Raw genomic sequence first — 23,253 nt, 5'->3', positions numbered from 1 at the left:
AACAAATTCAACATGCTAGCATTGTTCAAGTATATAGCCTATACATCCTTAAAGAACAAACTGTCCGTTGAATCGAGAGGTAGTTTTATTGAAGCATTGTCTCGCGATCGATCGTCTATTTTATTAGATTCAGTTGGAACGACGGTTGCTCCTGAATTTTATTCCAAACAAATCTTGTATGAAATTTTATTTGCCCGTTCCAAGGTAATTCAGAATAATACTAAAGTCTGTTCTATGTAAAGGCAAGCTGTTAAGAAATTCATAGGTATACAATGATGTTGCTAATTAGTACTAATGATAATTGAATATTCAGCTGTTTCCGTGTTGGAAATTCGAATTGTAACATTTTCTAGCCTTACAAAGGGTATCGAGACCATAAATTATCCGGAGGCGATACAAAACGATACCCCGGGCCACGTGCAAGCTTCATCGAGCGGATAATACATTTCCGTGGAAATTGTGTATTCGGCAATGGGCGTGGAATTGCGGCGTCGCACTTGATAATTACGAGAAGTAGCCCCGGCATGGCACCGCCACCGTATCGCGGTACATTTATTAGATTACGATCTGACCTCGCCCAAGCGCCGGGAAGGGAGTTATCAGAGGGTCAAGCTTTCTCTTAGATTATTAAGCGGATAGTTCGCCTCGCCGAGATATACGGCCCTCTGTTTCGTTCAATGGCTCCATAGTACGTTAGAATATAATTTAATATAAGATACTAAACTGGATAATAAGTATTGACTCTTGATGATAGACTGTTCATGAATTCGTATAAAAAATAATCTCTCCTATTTTCTTATAATTTTACGTAGAGGAAAGTTGCGTTGTCTCGGTTAGTCTTTCCTAGAAATAAAAATATACAAGTTGGAGTCGCGAAACTTGGATAAATCTGCGCATCGCGGGTTTCGATGGAAAGGTCGAAAGTGGTTCGTGACTTGTAAAAAAAATCGGGGACAGCCAATATAAATTTTCCGCTTCCGAATGTAAGACGCGATCGCGGCCGGGTCGAAAGTTGCGTAAGTTCTCGCGCAACTTTGCCCGGGTGCCAATTCGATTAGAGTCACCACTCTTGCCACCGGCCGAATAGCACCACCAACTTTGGTTACACCGCTTTCAAGTTGAATTCGCAAGAGTTTAACTCGCCCGATTATCTTTGAGGCTTGCCAAACTGTCGAACGAACGAAATTTCCTCCGACGATTTCAACGCCTCGCGAGCCTTCCCCGAGGTAACAATTTTACTTGTACAATGGACAATGTTCGTCTTTATTTTGGAATCGAACGCTTTCACCGTTTCGCTCTTTGACACCGTAGTTCTTCCAATGGATAGTAAACGACAACTTCGATAGTAAAAATTGAACAATATTCGTTCGCACGATATTCGCTATTCGCGAGACTTCGTTTGATGGGTAGGGAAACATTCTGTTTGCTTGTTCAAGCCGTGCGACGGGAAACGATTTATTTTTACGTTTGTAATTTTCTAGAATCGCAATTTTGTATTCGAATCAATTTCATACAGATTGCACGCGAGACAAATTACACGACATGCATTGATAAAATTAAGAATAGTCTGGTGCACCTTTACGTAACTGTAATTTGGTTTTTGTTATAACGAAGCTTGAAATTTGAATGAACGTGAAAGAGTAAGGAGAAATAGAGAATGGAAAATGGAATTTGTCGTTGTTACGTTGTTGGCTGGTAGAGGAGGAAGATAAAACCCGTCCCAATTAATCAGTCTATCTTAATTACAAGGTGCAAGAGTCTTATCAGCGTTTTATCGAATCGCACTTTTTCTCGGCTACCTCGCTTCTTCGCTTTTCGTACAGAACGAACCAGGTTGAAACTGCGAACATGCAAGCGGTGCATTTATCTTCTTCTAACGCCCGACCAACCAGTTAACTCTCGTACAGGCGCGGAGCGCGGCGTGGATACCGTCTATTTGGGAATGGTCGTAGGTAACGTTTAAACTTCGCGGTGTAACAATATTTGTATTTTCGTGACGCAACATTTCGAGAAACGAAATAACAAACTGCGCCACCGAGCAACGCCCATTATTTGTTTTTTCTCTCGTAAAATTAGAGTCGGCCGAACAATTTTTCCTTTACTCCTCGTTCTCATTAAGTCGCTGAACTTCGAATTCGGGCAACTCCAAACGGCTTTGAAGTCATTGGGAATATACTCGAACGTCGGGCAAGCTGCCTTTTGAAGTCGAGCGCAACAAGCCTTGCTTGTTTAGCCGAAATATATTTTTTAAGTTTGATGAAGCAACGCGATCCGAGAGGTGCATTTCTACCGAAAGCTCCGTTTTTCTACTTTTGTAATAAAATATCGTAATAGCTTAGTCTGCGTCCATCGAAATAAAGAAAATAAATATTGCGCGCGATACAGGATTTCATAGCGTTTTCCGGAAACGTGAGACTGCCAAAATGCATGTTTTCGAAAATAAAAGCCTCCTGTTTCTAGGAAAATAATGAAGCCGTACGAAGAGTGCAAATCTGTTGGGAAAAATTTCACCCTCCGTGCTGAAATCAGAGAACGCAAACCATTTGTAAAACCTCCATTCGCTTCTCCAAATTATTTTAAGCTCCACATTAAATATCGGAGCGAAAAGATGTGTGTTTGGCGTTAATTCGATCATGTCAAATGTTCGTTTTGCTATAAATTTCCTGATTGGCCAAGGGGATTGAGGCGCGAGGACAAGTGACCGGAATATTTTCCTCGATAAATCGCGCTGGGGAGGAGGAGGAGGAGGAGGAGGAGGAGGAGGGGGGGAAGGTCAGGGGTTTTGAGAATAATTGGAAATCGGCTCTCCCACCCTTTGCCTATTTTTTACCAAGGGGTGAACCTATTCCCTAAACGGTTTACTCGGTCAACGGTATCGACAAGTATAAATTAAGAAAGTTTATTGCGCGGAGAAATGGTGCAGTGCGACGACTGCGTTCGTAAATGCCCTCTGGCATCTATGTATGTATGTATGTACATACTACGTATACACGCATATATGTATACACACTAGCCTGAATTGCACTACGTATGTATGTATGTACATACACTGGATCGCACTAACGAGGCAGTAAATTCTACACGTTGGGTCCGCGTAGTGATTACCTGATATCATGAGCTAATGGCCGCGGCAGATGTTCCCTTTTACGGAATTTTATAGAAATTTGTCATGCCCGATCCATTCGTCCAAAATATGTAAAGGGGCTCTATAAATCAATCTAGCCGCTTGCGCTATTGGGGATTCGGTCCGAAGAGGAACGCCAATTAACATGGAGGATGACTGATTAATCGAAGATTTTAGAAATATTAACAGCTTTCACATATTGAATTTTCTTAAAATGCTATCAAATGCAACTGTGCAAATGTTAAATGATTTAATTAATTTGAATTTAAGTGCACAGCTAATCATATGAGCTTTTCAATACTAAACGGTAAAACATATTTCTTTAGTTAGTCAGTTACTATGCCTGGCACTGTTATATTATAAAAATTTGTATGGAACAAACGTAAGAAGCCCAACGAGTGATTTAAGCGGTGGGAGAATTTCTTCCTCGCGAGATTCCAGGTCTGCGCGCGGTGTATCTGTCGGATCGTATGCAAATCTCCTGCGGCTTAATTACGCGAACACGCCTACTATATGAGATTTCAGATCGTACGTAACGCGAACCGGAACCCAATATATTTCTCGCCCGATAAGAAGAAACCCCCTGCATCTGAGCCAGACCAGACTGACTAAGCCTACGGCCTGCACGATCTCTCGCCCCTTAGACTGCCACTGTCGGCCCTGGTCTTCTCTTTCTCTCACCCTCCCCCGCGTTCGTCTTTGTCCGTCCACACGAGTGCGACGGGTCTGTGTTTATCTGTAGCCATTTGCGCACGCGGTTGCGAGCCTGTGCCACGGCTGGTTTACAAGTCTTTACACGACGATCGGCCCTCCCGATCTCTGATACCCGAAACCCGATTTCCCTTCCGGGTTCTGCGGCTCTGATCGAGCTGCGTCGCTGCGGAACACACGTGTTAATGAGAACCGTGATACGAGCCGGCCATCCTGATAAAGACCTATTCGCTTAAATTGGTCTATTTTCAAGTTATCCTCCGAGCTGCCGCTCGAGGCCTCTCGGATCGAGATGATCCCGTCCATAATCTGATATCGTTATACGATTCACATTACGGTTTTATGATCCTCCTCGAATCGGCGTTTGACAAAATTTATGATCATAACGTTTCGTGCATAGCTTCGCTGATTGACTGTATAGAATTTACCAGAGCAATTAAGAGGGAATCAAAACTACTCGATATACGATAACTAGTCTATTTATTACCCGTTGAAATAGGAATGCAGATCTCTCGTAGAATAAGGAATTGATTAACTAATTCGTCATCTACTTACCTTTATACGACACAACGTTTTCGTTGATATTTCCAAAGAGTTTTTTTTTTAAGCGACAGAAGTAAAAAAGAGACCGGTGTTATTAAAAAAATTGTGCAAACATGTCGATCAGAAGTGAAACGAAATTTTTCCGAAAACCGTGCGCCACGTCAATAGTATCAATGGCTTTTTGTGATATTAGCTCAGGGAAGAGGGGGAGGGTCGAATTCTGGTGTATATATATACAAGGTGTTCTGGATTTCAGTCGAATTACTAAACTCTCTGCGCGCCGTATACAATATGAGCTTTGCTATTGTATATCTGCGACTGGATCTCCGCTAGTTTCAGTTTGCAGCTATTGGTACACACGGTCTCTGTAAGCAAGTGCAGTTTGCCGGTTGACTGGAAGGAGCCGAGCAACCGGGACAATAAAGTGGTAGGACAATGAAACGAACGGAGATTGACAGGATTTAATTATTATTCAACTTTGTTTGTCGTAGCCAGGAGGCGGCCCCTGGGCCATCCTTGATCTCATCAAATTTAAAGTGCATTCCGCTTTCCTGCGCGGAGGTTCGTGGTCGGCGCGGCTCATCGTACCTCCTTCCCGTCGCCGCGGCAATTCATTATAGTCCATCTACGTTATTACGCAAATTGGCTCTATTTGTCAAAACTACGGGAACGTTTCTCTTGACGACGAATCTGCGTGTTGCAACAATGATGATTAATTCCCGTCCAAAGACCGTCTTGATTGCTCTAGCCGTCTGCTCCGTGCGAGGTCGAGCGAGAATCTCAGTTGTCGATGAAATTAATCGAATTCCTTGCGCGACGGATCTTCCTACGAACAGGAATTGTTTGATTTTATTGGATCAGTTCTGACATGGAGAAAATAAATGCACGCAGAGACCTGATGTTCTTCGGTTGCCGGTGGGCGACGATGATAAAAGCGTTGTCTTATCAGTATCTCTACAGCGGCCGCGTAATATCGCATTCACGGCCAAATTCATAATCTGATTACGGCACACTATGGGTTAGAGTTTCAACTTTGCGCTTAATTAGCAAGCGATGCGTGTTGGTGGTTGTTGCCTCGCGAGAGAATGACAGAGGGGAGGGGGGTGTGTACGTGTGAGCGTCCACGGGTATCAGTCGACCGTGGGATGTTTAACTTGGCCCGGCGGATACGTAAAACCGAAGTTTTTGCAACTAATTAATTCAAACAAAACTGAAAATTCAATTAATTTTATATTAGAACCTGGCGCGCTTGTATCAATTACTCGGAAGGCAAACGGGGGTAGCGCGGTGGGATCTGGTACAGCAACAGGCACGTGGACAGGAAGGGAAGGCTTCCCGCGACGCCCAGAAAATAGGGGACGCATAAATTTCACTTTAAATTAATTCGAAACTAATTTAATACGGTTAAGTTAACGCGGATTATACGCAGAACCAACAATAACATTGAACCTGATACGGAGCCGAGTAAGCGACACCGTCAACGTGACTCGTAGTTATCTCTCGTCGTTTTTATCGATATTAAATCTGCGTTTAGTTAATTAAATAACGATTATTGGAATTAGTGCGACGCAGGGCATGCCTCTAGTGAAAATCAATACCCGAACACTACGTCGAGTCTTTCTACCAAATATGCGAGCTATCGTGTAATATGAAAAATCATAGCAGGATTTAATTTATTTCGCGAATAGCACGAGATGAAATCGTAGTTCTCACAATCGTAACAGTATCGCGATTCAAGGTTCTCGATTTCCAACTATATTCATTCGAAAACAGGTGGAAGCCTGGTACATGAACCCAGCTAATGCCAGAATCGAAGGCAATATCGGGGAAGAGGAGCTCGAGGCGAATCCAGCACACACGCATTCTCCTTACGCGTGGCGCTAGTTATAGTTTCGCCGTTGTCAAAAGCGAAGAAGCGAGCCGAGCGACTCGTTTGTCGGAAAGGGCTTCGGTATATCTGGAAAGCAGCGAAGGGCTTGGAAGGGTGGCTCTCTGGCTGCCAACAGTGCCTACTTTGAAATTATACAGCGTTTATGCCTTTATTAATGCGACTCCTAACGGATAGGTACCTGCGCCCGGAGATTGAGGAGGTTGAGTTATGATTCAGGTTCCCGCGCTCGTTCCTTGGCCGCTTTTGAGCCGGCACCGCCATAATGCCCCGTGATTAATCCCTCGGGGCACTCGAGTTGCCAGTGCATTTCACCACCTTCGCTTCCCTCCTTCTCTGAAATTCTCCCCCTCCAACCTGGTTCTCTTACTCTTGCATTCCGTATCCACATTGACCGTCTCTTTCTGTTTCTGTTGCCCATTTCTTTCTCTCTTAACCCCTCTTCCACACACTCTCTCTCTCTCTCTCTCTCTCTCTCTTTCATCGTCATAAGGCAATATCACCTGACATATCCAACGGGTGGTACCTTTGTGGTAGCGGCAGGAATATCAGTATTTCACCGGAACGCCTGGAATTTTAATACGCGGTTTTACCACCGTCGAGGCGTCATCCTCATCGTCGTTGCCACGCTCCTCCTGTTAGAATTTATACCGGGTAGAAACTCACGCCGCGGGTGATCCGTAATTAGCCAGGCGTGTACGAGCGTGCGAGCGAGCGAGCGAGCGAGCGAGGGCCCACCCCACTTTTCACACAGACGCGCCCTCGCCTTTTTTTCCACCGATTCACAGGCTGGTTCCTACCCGTTGTTGTTCCATCGCGTGGCTTTTGCGCGCACGCTCGCTTTTGGACGGTTGATTTCTTTGATGTCGGCCTGCCTCTGGCAGGTGATCGAGGGTGAACGTCTGCGTTCGAGGGCTTTCTTTGCGGTTTTCCTTCGCCCTTCGTTTTCGACCCTCGGGCTTTTAAAGAGCCCTCACGGAGAGAATTATCTTGGCGTTCCATCAACGCCGCGATCGTTAAACCTTTTACGATAAGAGGGAGATTGTAGTCACTTACTCCTTAATGCTTGTTGGACGTAAAAATGATTGTAACTGGTTCGCTGATAGCTTCCCATTCCAATAGTTAGTACAAGTTCTGTGTCAATCGACGAAATGAAACAGATATCCTTTCCGATGGCAGCGTATTAATACTTGAACTGATTTTTGACATAATTATGATCGAAAGATGAAGTAGGCCTCCTCAATCTTCGTCTTACTTCGACTCGTATAACCAGCCCCCTAAATATTCCCCGAACTTCCACGGTAACCGTAATATGCAGACAGATTCGTTAGTAGACTTCGTAATCGTTAGCATGTCTGAAGTTACGGTTCGGATGGGACGACGTTACATGATGGGTGATTAAAGACTCAGCAAGGTAGACGGCATCGATTGGTTAAGCGCAAGTTTCTCTCCCTTCGGCTCGTCTTCCCGCTGTATCACGTTCTCTCGCGCCCACCTTACGTCCTCCTCTGAATCTTCGCTTTCCCTTTCCCTTTCGGGCCAGAAAATGAGAATGAGGTTTTACAGCCGCGGTCCGTTCGAGCTTAATGAAATAAAATTACTCGACATGATTTATGGTCTAAATATGTGCTGATAAATGACGCGAAGTTACTCCGCACTCCGCTGGAACGTTTTACCGGCTTGAAGAGGGTTCCTTAAGGAAATTATTAATATTCATTGGCGGCTAAACTTCCGTGCTCATTCCAAACTCATTTCGATTAAACGCGCGCGGATGTTTGGTTACTATTACTGAAACTTTCGTTCGGCAGGGTTAGGCGTGATAAAGCTAGAAAAGTGAGGAGTTCGAATCGCATGTTGAAAACTGGGCGTCCGGACCGCTGGTTCCGCGATATATTTATATATGTGGGAATTAATTCGGCGCCGGGGCGAATTAACTTTCTATGGCGCGCTGCCAGCCTCGGAGGTCTGTTGATCCGACGGAATTTAACCGCCATTGAATGTAATTGAAGCGTACTCTGGACTCTCTATCTGCCATTATCTTTATCCCTTTGCGTTACCTTCTTCTGGGAAAAATCTTCTCGCCGGAGGAAGTAATCTCACTTTGGGAATCGTATGATTTCGTCCAGCTTGTCTCGTCTCTAATTCAGTACAGTTTTTCATCCAACAGCTTTGGAACATCGAACGGTGATCGTTTACGAAATTGATTTTTATTTTAGAAATTGATCTTAACTAACCACCTCGGAAGTTTTTATCGTCGATGAAATCTCCTCTGTCAGAGAGCGAACATCGTTAATTGCAAGCTTCGCGGAATCGTTTGTCGAGCGGGAGGCCGCTCTCGTCTCGATGCTGCGGGAAATTTATCGTCTGGAATATTGTCACGGCCCGGCCGTGTAACCGCGTTAGAATAATTTTCCGCGACAACGTTTTCGAGCGCGAGAGGGACGGACCATTGTTATTCCCGGGATACGCTCCCGCTATAATGTACCGTTTACGTAGAACGTCATGCCAGGTGATGCTCCCGTGAACAGTGTTCGCGCGTTGCGATTCATAGTCGCGCCCCGCGGCGTCCCTGAATCGAATATCATTGTGCCGCGTCATTAACACCGCCGCGAACGCTGTGAGACGAACCGGCCAGCCCGGTGATTGGATAAATCGATTGCACTTGTGTACAAATCTGTCGACGGACAAAAGCGCGCGACTCGCTACACGATAATGCACTAACGCCGCGCGGCGTTCACGTTCCTTCGAGTTCAATTGATTCCGTGAGACGCCTGAACGAAATCTGACTCCCAAATTTCATTGACGTCCCTTAAGGAACACGAGCTGTAATGCCTAATGTTGCTAAATGCCTTTCTCAGTGATACAATACACTTGTACGTGATTAAATTTCTGATGTATGTATAGAATCATGTTCTCAGGGATCATAAAATTGAGTAGTCATATATTATTTAACCAGTTACTTAATATAAATGTTTCTATGAATAATAATGATCGACAGTCGCCGTGGAAAGGAATGATTTTTTAATTGCGTCACGGATAAAACAACGCGGGCCTGAGAGAACAGAGATATAAAAGGAGGTGAGAGCCAGTGCTCCAGTTTTTTTAAGCAAACGTCTTCGACGATTCCGTAAGGATTTCCGGCGGATATTCCGGCGTTCGTTCTCGAGAATATTTGCGCTTACACTGGCACGTTTGACCCCGCTGACTCTCAAGAGCCAGAAGTGGATTTCCGCGGGGAAAAAGGTCGCGTTCTCTCGCCCCTAATACGCCGCTTTTCGAAACGAGATTTTCGAGAACGAGAGAACCTTTCGTCTTTCGAATAGGGTACAATCTAAATACGCCGGCAAACTCGCCGACATTGTCTTTAATACCGTTATCCTCTTAACATCGAATTAGAATCAATCTCGGTATCATCAATGGATTAATTATCTCTCGAAGCCGATTCACTAGAAGTTATTCATCAAATTATCGTCTGTTTGCTAGATCCTGTGCATAATCTACGACTATCGTTGCTCCTTAATTAATTCATATCTCTTCCGTTTAGAAATCTAATTTTTCTGCTCAATTATTACTGAAATCTGAATAAGAGACGATGCCTCTATTTTAAATTGCTCATAGTTAATTAAAGGAAAGATGAGCAAAGATACACATGCAGCAGAATTATTAAAACGGTCTCGCAAATTGCTTGTGCAGCGAACGAAAACGGGAGCAATATTAATAGTAAAATATTTAAAAGCACGATAGAGTTTTTTGGTTGTTTGTCTTATCGCGAGACAATCACCGAATCGTTGGCTATTATCCGGACGCGATCGCTGCGGTGAAAAGCAAATTGCTAGGCACGAAATTGATTTGCCCCGGCATTGAATCCGCCTCGCGCTCTCCGCCGACTCTCTGTCCTCTCGCGGTTGAAATCCTCGCGACTGTGTGCGCGCATGTAACTGAAATGCGAGTGACGGACCCGTGGGTTAAAAAAAAAAAAAAAAAAAATTCACCGGGACAATGGGAGCTATCTTAACCAGCGGCAACCATCACCGTCACCCTCCTCTCCACTTTTTCAAACTAAACTTCATGTTCGACGTTTGACTGTCAGCCCATTCTTCCCTGTTTACAGTTATGACTGGCAATCGTTCCGCGCGGATTCCCGCTGCCCGCCAATTCCATTTTCACACTTGCCGACGATTTATTTGATTGATGGAACATTCCTCGCGGAACATATTGTCTGCCCGAACGAATTTTCTTACTCGCGTTCGAATTATTAATTATTTTCAACGTCCGACGTCATTCGTACGAGAGCATCTGAAATTCATGTACCGCGGTACGTTGGTTATGCGAACGGTTCGTCGAACGGCGATGTTCCGTGTCCCGACATCAAAGAGAGTGGTTCGTATTTCAAGCCACCGCAATTTGCCGACGATTTATGCCCATTGACGAAAAAGGTAGCAAGTAGGAAAGTTAGTGGATGTAGACACGCGTAAAAGTGTCGATACATGCGTTCTATATACCTGGGTACATATCTGTATGTACGACCGGCGTATCGGTACACGCCGGTGTGGACTCTCGAAGGAAAAAATAAGAGGGACAGAGTAAAGTAAGAAGTTTACGCGTTACCTCGCGCCCTGTCGTTTCCCTAGAGTTCTATATGATAATACGCGAACAAAGTATGGCGGGGGCGCGCGAAAATTGTAGGAAAACGTTCACCCATACATTCTGCCTTGTAACAAAACGTTGGCTTTCTATGTGTAGTCTTGACACTATTTTCACGCGTTTTATGAAACAATATAAATATGCGTGATCTTTTAAGATAAATCTATCTCGTGATGCAATTTTTATTATTTTGATGTACTGTTTTCAATATTGAATCTGTTCTATAAATTTCTGAAATGTCCTGTTGCAGAATCCGGCGAGAGCAGCTGCCACGAGGAACTACTGTAATCGGTGAGTTCTGTAATATGCATACGTACAATCTGATTTTAATTGGCATCGGGCAGAGACAGATCACGGGATCTCACGTACAGCGCTGTTGCACACTTTTACGATCGCTCATTGCCACAAAATGCGTCATAAAGAGCCTGATAAAGGTTACGACCGTGTTGGATGCCGTCTCTGTGAATTTGTGCCAGGTTCGTTTTGGCTATTACCGTTTTACCTTTCGTCACCGGTTTTCAGCTAAACCAGAGCTTCGCGCAATTCGTAGGAATGCTGATATATAAAACGAGAATTCAGTATGAAACAATCGTTGACTTGGTTAGTCGCGATCTTTGAATCAGTCGAGTACAAAGTTATTGATATCGAAAGAGGGATTTGCCAAACGGCAAAATATCGTATGGGTGAAAACGTTTTCGCCAGGGTTGGATAGAAAAACGGGGAAAATAGAAAGAAATTGATTCTAGGGTTGCAGGGTTCCGGACAAAGTAATCCTGAGATTACGGAGCTTTCGAAAATATTTGTGTGACCCAATTAGTAGCAGCGCGAGGAGAGACGGGGTGTCGGTTTAAGAATTTCATTCGACGGTGTACTTTTTAAATCAAACAAGCACGACGCGGTCGTTGGTACAAAATCAGAAACGTTTGAAACGATCGCCTTCGCGAGGTGCTGATGAATTTTTGCCGCGGTTGCCTTTCTTCACGCGAGGGACTTTCGTCCGTTTAATCGCTTGGAACCGTTGTCCGGCCGGTCGGCCGCGGAACAGAAACGAATAGGGAACATTTTTGTACAACGCCCCATGCCCACCGAATAAAAACGCCGCCCGTTCGACTAGGTTGACCTCCATCCTGGCTTTTTGTCACGTATGTTTGCCCCCCATTCGACGGTTGCAAAAAGATCGTTAGCGATCTAGAAACGGTATACCGATGCGGCTTATCGATTCTAATTTACTGGAAAGTCATTACCGCCATAAAAAGTAGCCAGCCGCCTTCTCGTATAATGGAATTCATTCATGTCGAATCGAACTTGCAGCTTCCGACGGTCTAGAATTCGAATTATTAAAATACGAGTATCTTAACGGAATGGAAATCTCGTTTGAATTATTTTAAGTATCTGGGAATTTTCGTTCCGAATTCCATTGGATATTGTGTGTAGCAATAAATTTCATATAATTCAAACCTCGTTACCCTAATCTTCCCGCTAATCGGTGAAACAATTTCGACTTTATCTCGAATGATCCGGGCTCGGCTAAACGCGCGTATTACCCCCTGCCGATTATTCGCAACGGTGCAACCGTGCACCCCTGATCAACGTTTAACAATCCCCTGTGTAAACGTAGGATGAACCGGAAATAGCATTATGTGCCATCGCCCACTCAACGATTCTTTCTATAAAATTAATAAAAGAAATTAAATAATAGGAATTATATTGAAACAGGCCAGGTTTCCAAAAAAATGATTCATATATTTATTGATAATTATAATTAGATGACTTTATCGATGATTAAGTCTCTCCATTCAGTCTGTACATTAGCAGAAAATCGTGAAAGGAAGCCAAGTTCACGAGAAGCCGTGATTATTCTGATGCAGCTAGTGGAATTGAATCTCATTTTAATATTCGTCGTCGAGTGGCTTACAAATTGTATTCGCAATTTTCATGAGCCAGCCTCGACCCCTCCCCATCAGCAATTCGTTGATCCGCGCGAGTATTTCGGGATAAAAACGAAATCTCAGCGGGAACTTGTAACGATCCGTCAGATATATGAGAGATAGAGAGGCTTTTTATCGAGACAGCGGGGCCGATTATAGGATCCAAGCGTCGAGTGGACCATTAAATCGTAGCCCGAGCAATTGCATCCGATCTACTCGCGTCTGATGATGTTGACTTAAGACACTAGTTGTTCTCAGTCTGTTGGCTCTCATCAAAGATGCCGTTTATTATTCGCCAACGGCTCGGTCGATTAGTCGAGACTCGGGAATTACGCGGTACAAGCGTTTATCGAGTGCTTTAAGAAATCGGACCGGAGACTTTGTAGCTTAAACGTGGCATTAGTGGACAAAGGGTTCCTTGTTCGAGTTGCTTGCAATTTAAACGATCGAGTCGCGTCTTGAGGTGGGTAAATTGGATGAAAATTAATCTCGTCCTTAATTGTACTCTTGATATTCATATTTTCTTAAGCTGCGAAGGAAAAGCTCGCGGTACTGACTTATAAAGATATTCTGTTCGATCGCAATGTTTTATTTCCGGTGATACGGTTCATACAGGGAAACTTCTGATTAACGGATTATTCAATTAATTGGACGTTTCAAGTAATATGAAAAAGACGGAGCGTGAGTACTTAACAGAAAGGAACTCGAAACGCGGACTCTTTAATCAGCAAGTAGCGAGAGAACTTTCTTAACTCGGTTCTCTCTTTTCCTCGCTTGGGAAACTGATCTACTGACAAAATATTTACCCTACCTAACCGAGTTCATTAAAAAACTGGGAACGAGAAACCTGGAAATGATTTTATTTCGAGGTTGCGTCTGGAACGATAAGCTGTAACTGTTGGACTGTTAATGAACGAGAAACGTGAAGAAACACGAGCGCGTTGTTCGAACAGGCGTTAGGGGAAAAGTTTTCCGCTCTCGAACAAACTCTCCGGGATGGTCTCGTTAAAAAGTGCTCGAGAAGTGTATCAGTTATCGAGAAAGGCCTCGAGAACTGGCTGGCGAACGCTCGGCTGACACCCGAGAAATCACTTCCGTGGACGAGGATCCTTAAGACTCCTCGTAAGAGCGGAGGAGGTGCCTAGTCCTCGTTTCCCGTGCCCTCTCGGAAAAATTTTCTTGGACAAAATATCGACGCGATCCCCGATAACTTATGACGACTGCCGATCCCCGGGCTCTCTTCCTCCTTCCTATCGACCACTTCTATGGTGATTGCCTTTTGTCACGGCTGAATAGCGTCTGTGGGTGCTCGAGTCCTGGAGAACCCGACTGCCTATTTCTGCACGGTTCCTTGCACCCTTTGCCACTGGTCCCGCAGGGAAAATGGAGCTCCTTCCTGTGGGCTCCGTCCCTCTCCTCCTCCCTGCCAAGGACAACTTCTTTTCGACTGAAACTGACCGCAGCTGAGTAGGCAGCACCGGGTGTACCGACGGACCTGGAAAAGGGAGTCGAAAATGGATTTTCACTTGAAAGATCGCCGCCGCCCCGGCCAGAGGAAATTATTGGGATAAAGTTTTAAGCCCTCGAGCGAGTACTCCGACGCACTCCTCGCTAGCTTCGCCCGGGGACTGTTATTTTTATTGCGCCAAGATTACCGGAGGATGTCACCCACTTCCCTCGACTTCGTTATTTTTAAATTATTTTATCCTTCCAGATCAAAGTATTTTCCAAAGATCTTTTCATTTTCTCCCCGTCTCAATATCTGTCGTCCCTCCACCATCTCTCCAGACTTTTATTAACTTCCTTTGACATCGGCTTCTTCGTTTTGAATTGAAATTAATGAAGACCTTTCGGGAATCGTTTTGGTTCTCTGATCAGAGTCCGATTCGCATCTCGAGCGGTTGATCGATACGCCACCACCGCGTGTAACCGTTGTACAGGAATATTTTGATATTTTCCGGTGGTACCTCCGCTCGGAAAACATCCGTCGGGTCTACGGGAAAAATTCTCTGTAAAAACATTGCCTGAGAAAAAAGAGTAATCGGTAGGGAAATATGCAGCCGGGAGGGTGAATCGATCGATCGGCGAACCCGGTTAATTTTCAAATTCTGTTTTCGTATACCTACTGGTTCGTTTGCTTTCGTCCATAGTTCTCCGTTCGCGTACGTACGCATGGAGGTGGGGGCGGGTGAGCGTCGAACGGCATTCCTTTCAGGTGCGTAACAAAATTAAATTCTCTGACGACGGATTGGTAACCGCCGCCGCGCATTCTTCCGCGCGCGAAAAAACTAATTGCACCGCGCCACGTGCTCGTCTTCAATGAATTTTTCCTCGGCCCATTATTCAGGACTACCTGGCTTACCACCGTTCCTACCCCCGTCGCGGCAGACACGTCTGTCGTTTTGCGAGAGGCTCGTGTTTTCTCTCGAGCTCGATTCACCATAAGATCGTGAATTCTGAATTCATATGGCGTCGTCTGATTACGTGCCAGAAATCGTTGATCTTTACTACTTGTTTCGGTTTAATGAGTATCCATCTTTTAATGAATTTATTGTTAACGTCGCAAGCTTTCATTTATCAGACTCAAATAATTATACAATTTTCTTAATATATCTGTATTGTTTTTTATATAGAATATATTTTTTGTATTTATACTAGGGAACGCGGTGAATAAACTTCGCTAATTTTCATTTCAATCAACAGATGAAAATTTATGATATATTAATTATGCACGACGGGATTTGGTTAAAAATTGTATAAAATCGCGTACTCGCGGCTGCTTGTTGTACAACAATACTTTGCTCATTAATAGATTAACAACGCGAGAGTTTCGCGTCTCAATAAACTTCATATCGAAGCGGCGGAGGATTAGTCGCGATTATCAAACAACTAGTAAACAGCGTCGACGAAAGTTGTTCGACTGGTTTTTCCTCTTGAACTTTCGCGCACGAACGAAATTATTCTCACCTGACGTCCAGCTACGCCAGATAATTGTCGAGAAATCTGCTCGAAAAGTTGCGGCCATTAGGTTATGAATCTCGTGGCTCCGAATTGGACGTCTGAATAAACAAACAACCCGCGTTGCCCGGTGTGGGATGAATTTCCCGTACAGAGTTCATTAAAAAGCAAAGTAAAAAGGGAGTGCGAAATGAGTGTAGTGAGGAACAACCGTTGTCACTCTGTTGGTTATTTAAATATATAATTCTCGCGGTACTCCGGAAACGTTTGAATAATGGTTTCACCTTTGTTGAGGTTTCTAAATGTTTTTTTATTTCAAATTTAATCATTTACACGCGACCTAATTAAAAAGGATTTAATTTATCTAATTTTCTGATTGTTGGCGAAGTAGAAGACTTGGACACGGTTAAAGGGTTGAAATACAAGGGTGCGAATTAACGGTGTGGGGCTGGTTTACGTCGCCATTGATCGTCCGTGTAATACCGACGGTGTACTATTTTTTTTCTAACCAGTTGGCGCGTAAAAATTCCCTAAAATGTCGCCGACGGAAAATTGCTGTTTCCAGCCTTAATAACGGTATAGGTTTCACGTCGCGACAAATAATTTCATAAATCGTGCCAGTCTTTTACTTTACTAGCTCTGCTTTCCTCGAAGCACCGTTTAAATTTCGGTATTATAGTGCCCGAAGTCCTCGAGGTTCAACAGTGTACAATATTCATTTCACTTTTGGCAAAAAAATAATTACAGAGTTGATAATAAAATTCTTGTTAGAAACAATTGTTGTGACCAGTTGATGGATTAATTTTGTTGGTAATAAGAAGAGAATAAATGGAGGCTACTATATGTATATATATATATAGAAGTACTGTTTATTACTTTGAATTTCATTCTCCTGCAACGAGATAAAGGATTCGCATTATTCATTTGCTGTGTTGGCAAGCCCGGCACGCTTCGAGGGGAGGTAAAATAAAAAGAGCCGAGAGGGAAAAAAAATAAAAGAAATACAAAAGGTGGCGGAGGAAGATGAGCAAGCAAAGAAGAAACGAGCAACGACGCCTAACAGCTTCGCGGAGACGTTTAAAAGCAAGGAGCCGAGGCGCAGCATCTGCAATTCTCACGTGTCGGGAAAGTTGTCAGCCCAACCAGTTGCGCACATTCTCACTGCCAGTTCATCCACGCCCAGGCCTGTGCCTGGGTCAAGGTAAAACTTCGCGAAAGGAAACTTGAGGGCATCTTTGGAAAAAAGGGTGGGGCCGGGGCAAGTTTGTCAGGGAAGTTGCGCAGAAATGTTCGCAGCTTTTCTTTAAGACATCCCCTCCGGAGAGTAAACGGAAATCTTTTCTTCGCTTCGCGAAAATTTTCCCTCGTTTATGCTTATACACCGGCTATGTACGATGAAACCTACTTTCCAGGTACGGCCACCCCTGCGACGCAATATTCGAACCTGAATTTTTCGTTATTCTACACAGTTTGGAACGATTTTTCATTCTTTCGACATTTTCATTACTTTAATAATTTTTAACTGTCTGGCAGATCGATTATTTAAGCGGAAGTAAGTATTTACGTAAACCTTTATTTTTCCTTTTCGTGCAAACAGAGTTCAGAGTCTGGTTGAAAAATGTCGACGATTCTGTTTACCTATTTAAATATTCAACGGCTCCAAATGCGCGCATTGTACAAATTTGATCACGTTTTAATTATATCTATCTCCCCGCTGTCTTTGCGCACGTATTCATGATAATTCATTGCGCGCGCTCTGATATTAATTAAATTTCTCTATCCGTAAATAATTAAACTGGAAATCAGTCGGGTGACAATTTTTAATAAGTTTGATTTTAATGCAATTATGCCTTTGTCATTACTCCTCTGTCGCGATCCTTTGTCCCGAGACTCTATTCATATTTCTTTCTCTGTTCGCTTTGCCACCCTCCTCGACCTCGTCACTTGCGATTTCTATGTTCCGCATCGGAACTAAATTAAGAGTTTACGACAAGCCTTCGAAAATTTCGAATCTCTGTTTATTTCGCGTGCTCCGTAAATTTCCTCTTACTTCGAAATCCAACTCCGCCTCCTTATTTCCTTTTCTTGTTCCGAATTTCAACGGCAAACGACACCGGTTCCAATGTCTCCGGTATCTGTATTAATTCGCGTAACGTTTATTTGTTTTTCGCGAATTACACGGAAATCTCGGTTAACTAGCAGTCCGTGTACTTGCTATGCCAGCAACCATCCGGATGGCCGGTCGATATCGTTGGTTAACGCAATTCTACAGGTCTTGCCAAAACGGTCGATCCCAAATAAAACATCGAGCCAGCTCTCGGATGTGGGCGTGGTCAAAGTGAAATTTTTATTGGATCTAGCCGACGCTCGGGGCGGCGTGGGGTGCCTGCAAATATGATTTTACACCCGTAGGAAATAGCGGGAACAGTGACGACCAGCAAAATGGATTTCAAAGAATATAATAAAAAAACCGGGGGAAAAAGGGTGAGGGTTCGCGAAACGGATTTTTCGGTGACAGCGAATCGGTTGTTTGAATCGAATAATTTTGTTTGCCGGGTCCACTCGAATCGCGGTCGTTTGTCACGTTTGTCATCTAGAAAATTTCACCACGCCGGTAATCGAATGATCCGCCTGTTTCAGACATTTTAATAATTCCTCGGACCTGTTCAGTCTTCCACGGGATATCTTAATAATATCTATTTTCATCTGTACACAAAGAATATGTTCAGCTTTAAAATACACTGAGAAATGTAATTCTCTAAATGTGTTCTACATTAAACACGAAACAAGAAGAGAGAATGTACAGTTTAAACGGTGCATAGATCTTGCAAATGCTCTTCTTAATTGATGCATAAAAAAAAATGCTGCGGTTTTAAGATACACGGAAAAGTGTAATATCTGAAGTAAAGATAAAATGTAATAAAAATGTAACTACCGAAGTAAAAGAGGACGGGACGAGGAAGATTAAAGTGGTCGGTAGTATATTTTAACGCGGTCTCCTAGAGGAGAGTAACGAGACGAAGAAACTTTCTAAATGGGCGGGCTATGTATCACAATTTTACATAATTGAGTGACAGACGCGTTGGCAGTATCCCGCTCGCTGTCGAGTCAACTGTCCGAGCGGCGTCATTTAAATAATTGCCGTGGCATGTTCATCGAATTAATAATGAGTGAACTTCTCATCCACGTTTAACAGCTTTTAAGAGCGCGTTCGCTCGCGTGTCTACCGCCGCCGGAACGACCTGACCCGGGGAGATCCGACCGATTTCAGTAATTCACGTTTCCAATTTCCCTCTTCTAAAGTAGCTTCTCGCACGATTCTCAACTGGAACGAGAGTAACGTATGAGAATTGAAGGTCACCGATGAAGATGTACGCGACGACTGCGCAACCGTTGGCCGATAATTCCTGCGTTAAACGTCGGATCGATCTTTTGTCACGTGAAAAGTATTCTTGCCAAATTGTACGAGTGATTTAATCCGCAACGCGTTGCTATTTACATCGGGACCGGCGGGAAACCGGGGGGGTTAACAAGCCAATTAAACGTCGACGTTCCATCTTCCGAGCGGGTTCGCTGCTAATCAGGCAAAGAACCAGTCGGAGACGCGAATTACGCTTCCAAAGTGCGGCGAGCGGCGAGGCGCAGCGGCAACGTGCCCGACCGCGTTTCTCGCATAATTGCATCACGCGATAGTTCCCGCTGTTCGTGTTTGCCTCGGTCCTGATCCCATGAATATTAAAATCGGTCCGGAACTGTTTGATCCTCGTTACAGTCCGATTTAAATAAGTCATCGGTCAGTTCTTTTTTTAAATCTGTATTAAAAATAGTTGGATACAATTGACGGACAGAAGTTGTTGGTCTCTGTCTTAAGAATTTAAGAACCGATTAATATTGTAATTTGCATGCATATATTTAATTTCAAGAATCGGTCTTAAGGATGTACGTAATAAAATAAAGGTGATAGATCGATCACAAGGAGTCTGACGATTTCTGGCAATGACTGAACAACAATGGGTTACGTACTTTCGTAAATAATTTGTATCTGCGGACATCCATTGGCCGACAAGTTCTGCTAAGAATAGGGACAGAGAGGCGGGCAAAGTTCATCGGGAACGATTGGTAACGCGAAGATTTCGAGAAATTTTGAGACACCTCTAGTTGTTCTCTCTCTCTCTCTCTCTCTCATTCTCTCTCTCTCTCACACACAGTTGATTCGGAGCAATTCTCTTGGACACTATCCTGCCCCGTTGTTGGCTCATCAGTCACACGTGACTGTATAATGTCCATTACACGCGGAACTGGCGAATGGATTAAGCAAATCGGCTCACGACGCGCGTAACATGCGCGTACGTTCACACGCACGCATTTCCGCGTCTGTCCCCGTGTATGCGTGCCAGCGCGTGTGTGCACCTGGCCGCGTGTATCGCAGGCCGCAGCACTGGTTGCACCTAGTATCGGCTAGAATTTCCCAAGCCACAATAATTTTAGGTGCCGGTGACCATAAATATCTTTCGGTCGGTTGATAATTTTAGGTTCGCGCCTCTATCTTAAATGCCTCGCCTTGACTACGCACAGAACAGCCTCGGCTGCTGTACTCAAAACATGCGACGGTCCGCCGTTCCGATCGACCGTTCCTACCGTTCGAGTCGGGATTCGTGTAGTTTAATTCCTTACTGACTCAAAAACGCGAGCAAAAATTCACTTAATCCGTTGACGTTTCTATCGGCGACTTAATTTGCTACATAGCCAGTTAAACTCTCATAACGGTTCAATTATCCAAATTTTATTCCCAGCGAAAAGCACATTCCTCGACCTGTTTATAAAACTGCACGCTGCTACCTCCGCGATAAGGCTACTTTAGCTACAATATTCTTATCTCGTTAGCGATCCACCGAATGCTTTTTTAATTCCCCCATCCCGTCCTCCAACCCCCCTTAACATTATCTGTACAACGTTGAAGCTTGCGCGCACGGTTTGAAATTAATGGACGCTAGGGCGGACGGGGTCGTCGCTATCTTTGAAATTATCATTCAATGCATTCCGCGCGGATATTATTTTTCGGTTATGCAAATAAAACTGTGGCTCCGCCGGGAGCAATATGCGAATTCTCAGTAACGGGACTTGTAGACTTTCGCGCATGTATGTACATACATATACGCGAGACGGGGGCAAAAGGAACGAATACGAGATGAAAATATGTTTGATACAAAGTTTCCTTCCTCGAACTTCGATACGCGTTCTCTCAATGCATGATATAGTGTGTTTACATCTTTTCCTGCTCCTCATAAATAATCATGCTCTTTATGAAGTAAAATAACTAACAGAGATGATCATTGCAATGAATCAAGTATAATTGGCTACAGTTTTCTCGTTCGAAATCGGTACGTCACATTTATGCATGCTTGTTTATTCAGAGAGCTTGCAGCGAATCATGTTCTTTATGAAATGACGTAAATAACGTAAAAGTTCGTTGCAAGAAATTGGTGGACTTTTGTTTCTTGAAATTGGCACGTAAATTTTTCTCTTACTATCAACCGTTCTGTTCTTTGTTTATCGAGAAAGCTCGCAGCGAGTTGAAGGGCGACGGAGTAATGAGCCAAAGGCGTTTCGTAAGCGTATAAATTGTATCGCAGCGGGTCGGTTCGATGAATCATCTGTTTGCACGATGTAGAAATAAACAACGTGTTGCGAAAATAAGTCGGACCGATCCACTTTCAAACGTGTAATTGCTTTACTTCATCGCCCCTTTCGTGTTTTATCGCCCAAACAACCGATCTGAAACGTAGTAGTACCAGCGGCAAGCTACTCGCGCGTTCACTTCTACGAATTTTTGTGCAATTGTTATGAGCGGCTGTTTTTCTTTGAAAAAATCGTATCAACCATTCGATCAGAGCTTTGAAGCATAACTTGCGAGGCATTTGTTCCGTTTGAGAGAACGTATTTTTTGTATTACCAACTTGGAGCGTACAACGTTCGCGTTTCTCGAGAGTATATGAAAATGCGGTTTGTTCGAACGGAAACCAAATTTAATAGATTTTCAATTGTTACGGTCTTTACCGTTGTGAAAAAAAGCAAATTCTCGCTGAGTTTTATCGTGGAAATCGTTATTCAATTCGACGCAATCCTGCATGAAATCTGTTATTTACCGAACCGGGAATATGTTTAAAAAAATATTATACCACGATGGCCAGTGTTGGTTTAAAAAAAAAAAAATGAAAAATGAAGTGGGATCGTGTCGAGTTAGAATTGCAGATTTTTCATCGGGAAGGAGAGCCTTGCTCACCGTAAATTCTTCCAAAAATCGCAGTTTATATCCGTGCGTTAACGGGTTCGCGGGAGTCAATGGAATTCCCAACTCCCGGCGTGAAATGGAATTGTAAATCGTACCGGAAGTATCCCGCGGTGGGTCACACATCCTCGCCTCCTGAGCAGACATTTTTTCCTCTCGTATCACCGTCTCCCAGTCCCACGCCTCCGCAGCCGGCAAACGAGTACACGTCACTCGCCAAATATTCATTCCCATTTTTCCTCACAGGCTCCATTTCTTCTCCTTGAGCTCCTTCCTTTCCATAGTCTTATTTGTTTAAACACGTTCCTCTTCTTCTCACTCGCGTACCATCACGACTTCGCGATATTACACGATTTAAATTTCCATGCATTTCAAAGAACGTAAATAGGATTATTTAAAGTTCGACGGGTTCCGAGTCGATGAAAAGTAATTAACCGAAGGTCGACGAATGCGGGGCGTAGGTCAGTTGTCAGGAAGAAAAATAGTTAAAACGCTGTGCGTACGGGGGCCAGGCTTAATGGGAGATTACGGGAAACAAATGGAAGACGTCGAAAGGGTGAACACAGATATTTCATGGTAACGCCACCATGAAGAGTGTGCGCTATTATAACCCAACCTGACCGGGCTATTCATTAGACACTTCATAATTTCCAAAATCGAATATAAAATTAATTTGAGGAATAAATTATGAACGAAATGCACAAGCATATTTAAAGTTGCTTCAAGGAAGTATTAGACGGAACAACATCTTTTTGCAGTCTATCTAAAACGAATATATTATATGCTTTTTGAGCTCGGTTATTTGATTAAGCTTTTTAGAAGAGCAGGACGTATTTGCGACTGGTGACGCATAGAATTTGGGAGCTCGAATCACGGAACGACAAATACGGTTTCGGCGAAATTCGCGAGAGCACGTTTTCTCAAAACTTTCCGTATAAACGTGTTTCCTCTGGGTTTCGCTAATGCAGCGCAGCTAGAGGAAATCGCCAGCGCCTGGTGGGGGCCGGCCATCGTATAATTAATTAACATCTGTTTATGCTTTGCGCGAGGTTATAAATATTCATGGCACGGTCCCGTTTGGTTGACCGTGCGAATCGATTTTCAAATCGTCTTTCGCCGAGACGATTGAGAAAATTGTTGAAAATCGGGGTCGTTGACTGTTCGCTGT

At 43.8% G+C, this 23,253-nt stretch overlaps 1 protein-coding gene across 3 annotated transcripts in view; it reads left to right on the top strand.

Moving 5' to 3' along the window:
* Positions 1-23,253, top strand: part of LOC108626216 (uncharacterized) — a 196,589-nt gene that overhangs the window by 56,187 nt on the left and 117,149 nt on the right. For all 3 annotated transcript variants that reach the window (XM_018026782.2, XM_018026779.2, XM_018026783.2), the window contains one exon: positions 11,161-11,201. The gene's annotated coding sequence lies outside the window, so the exon portion shown is untranslated. The remainder of the gene's footprint in view (positions 1-11,160; positions 11,202-23,253) is intronic.

Source organism: Ceratina calcarata, unplaced genomic scaffold, assembly GCF_001652005.2.
Source record: "Ceratina calcarata isolate Rehan_Ccalc_2016 unplaced genomic scaffold, ASM165200v1 scaffold39.2, whole genome shotgun sequence".
Classification (NCBI taxonomy): Eukaryota; Metazoa; Arthropoda; class Insecta; order Hymenoptera; family Apidae; genus Ceratina; species Ceratina calcarata.
This window is presented reverse-complemented; position numbering and strand designations above follow the sequence as displayed.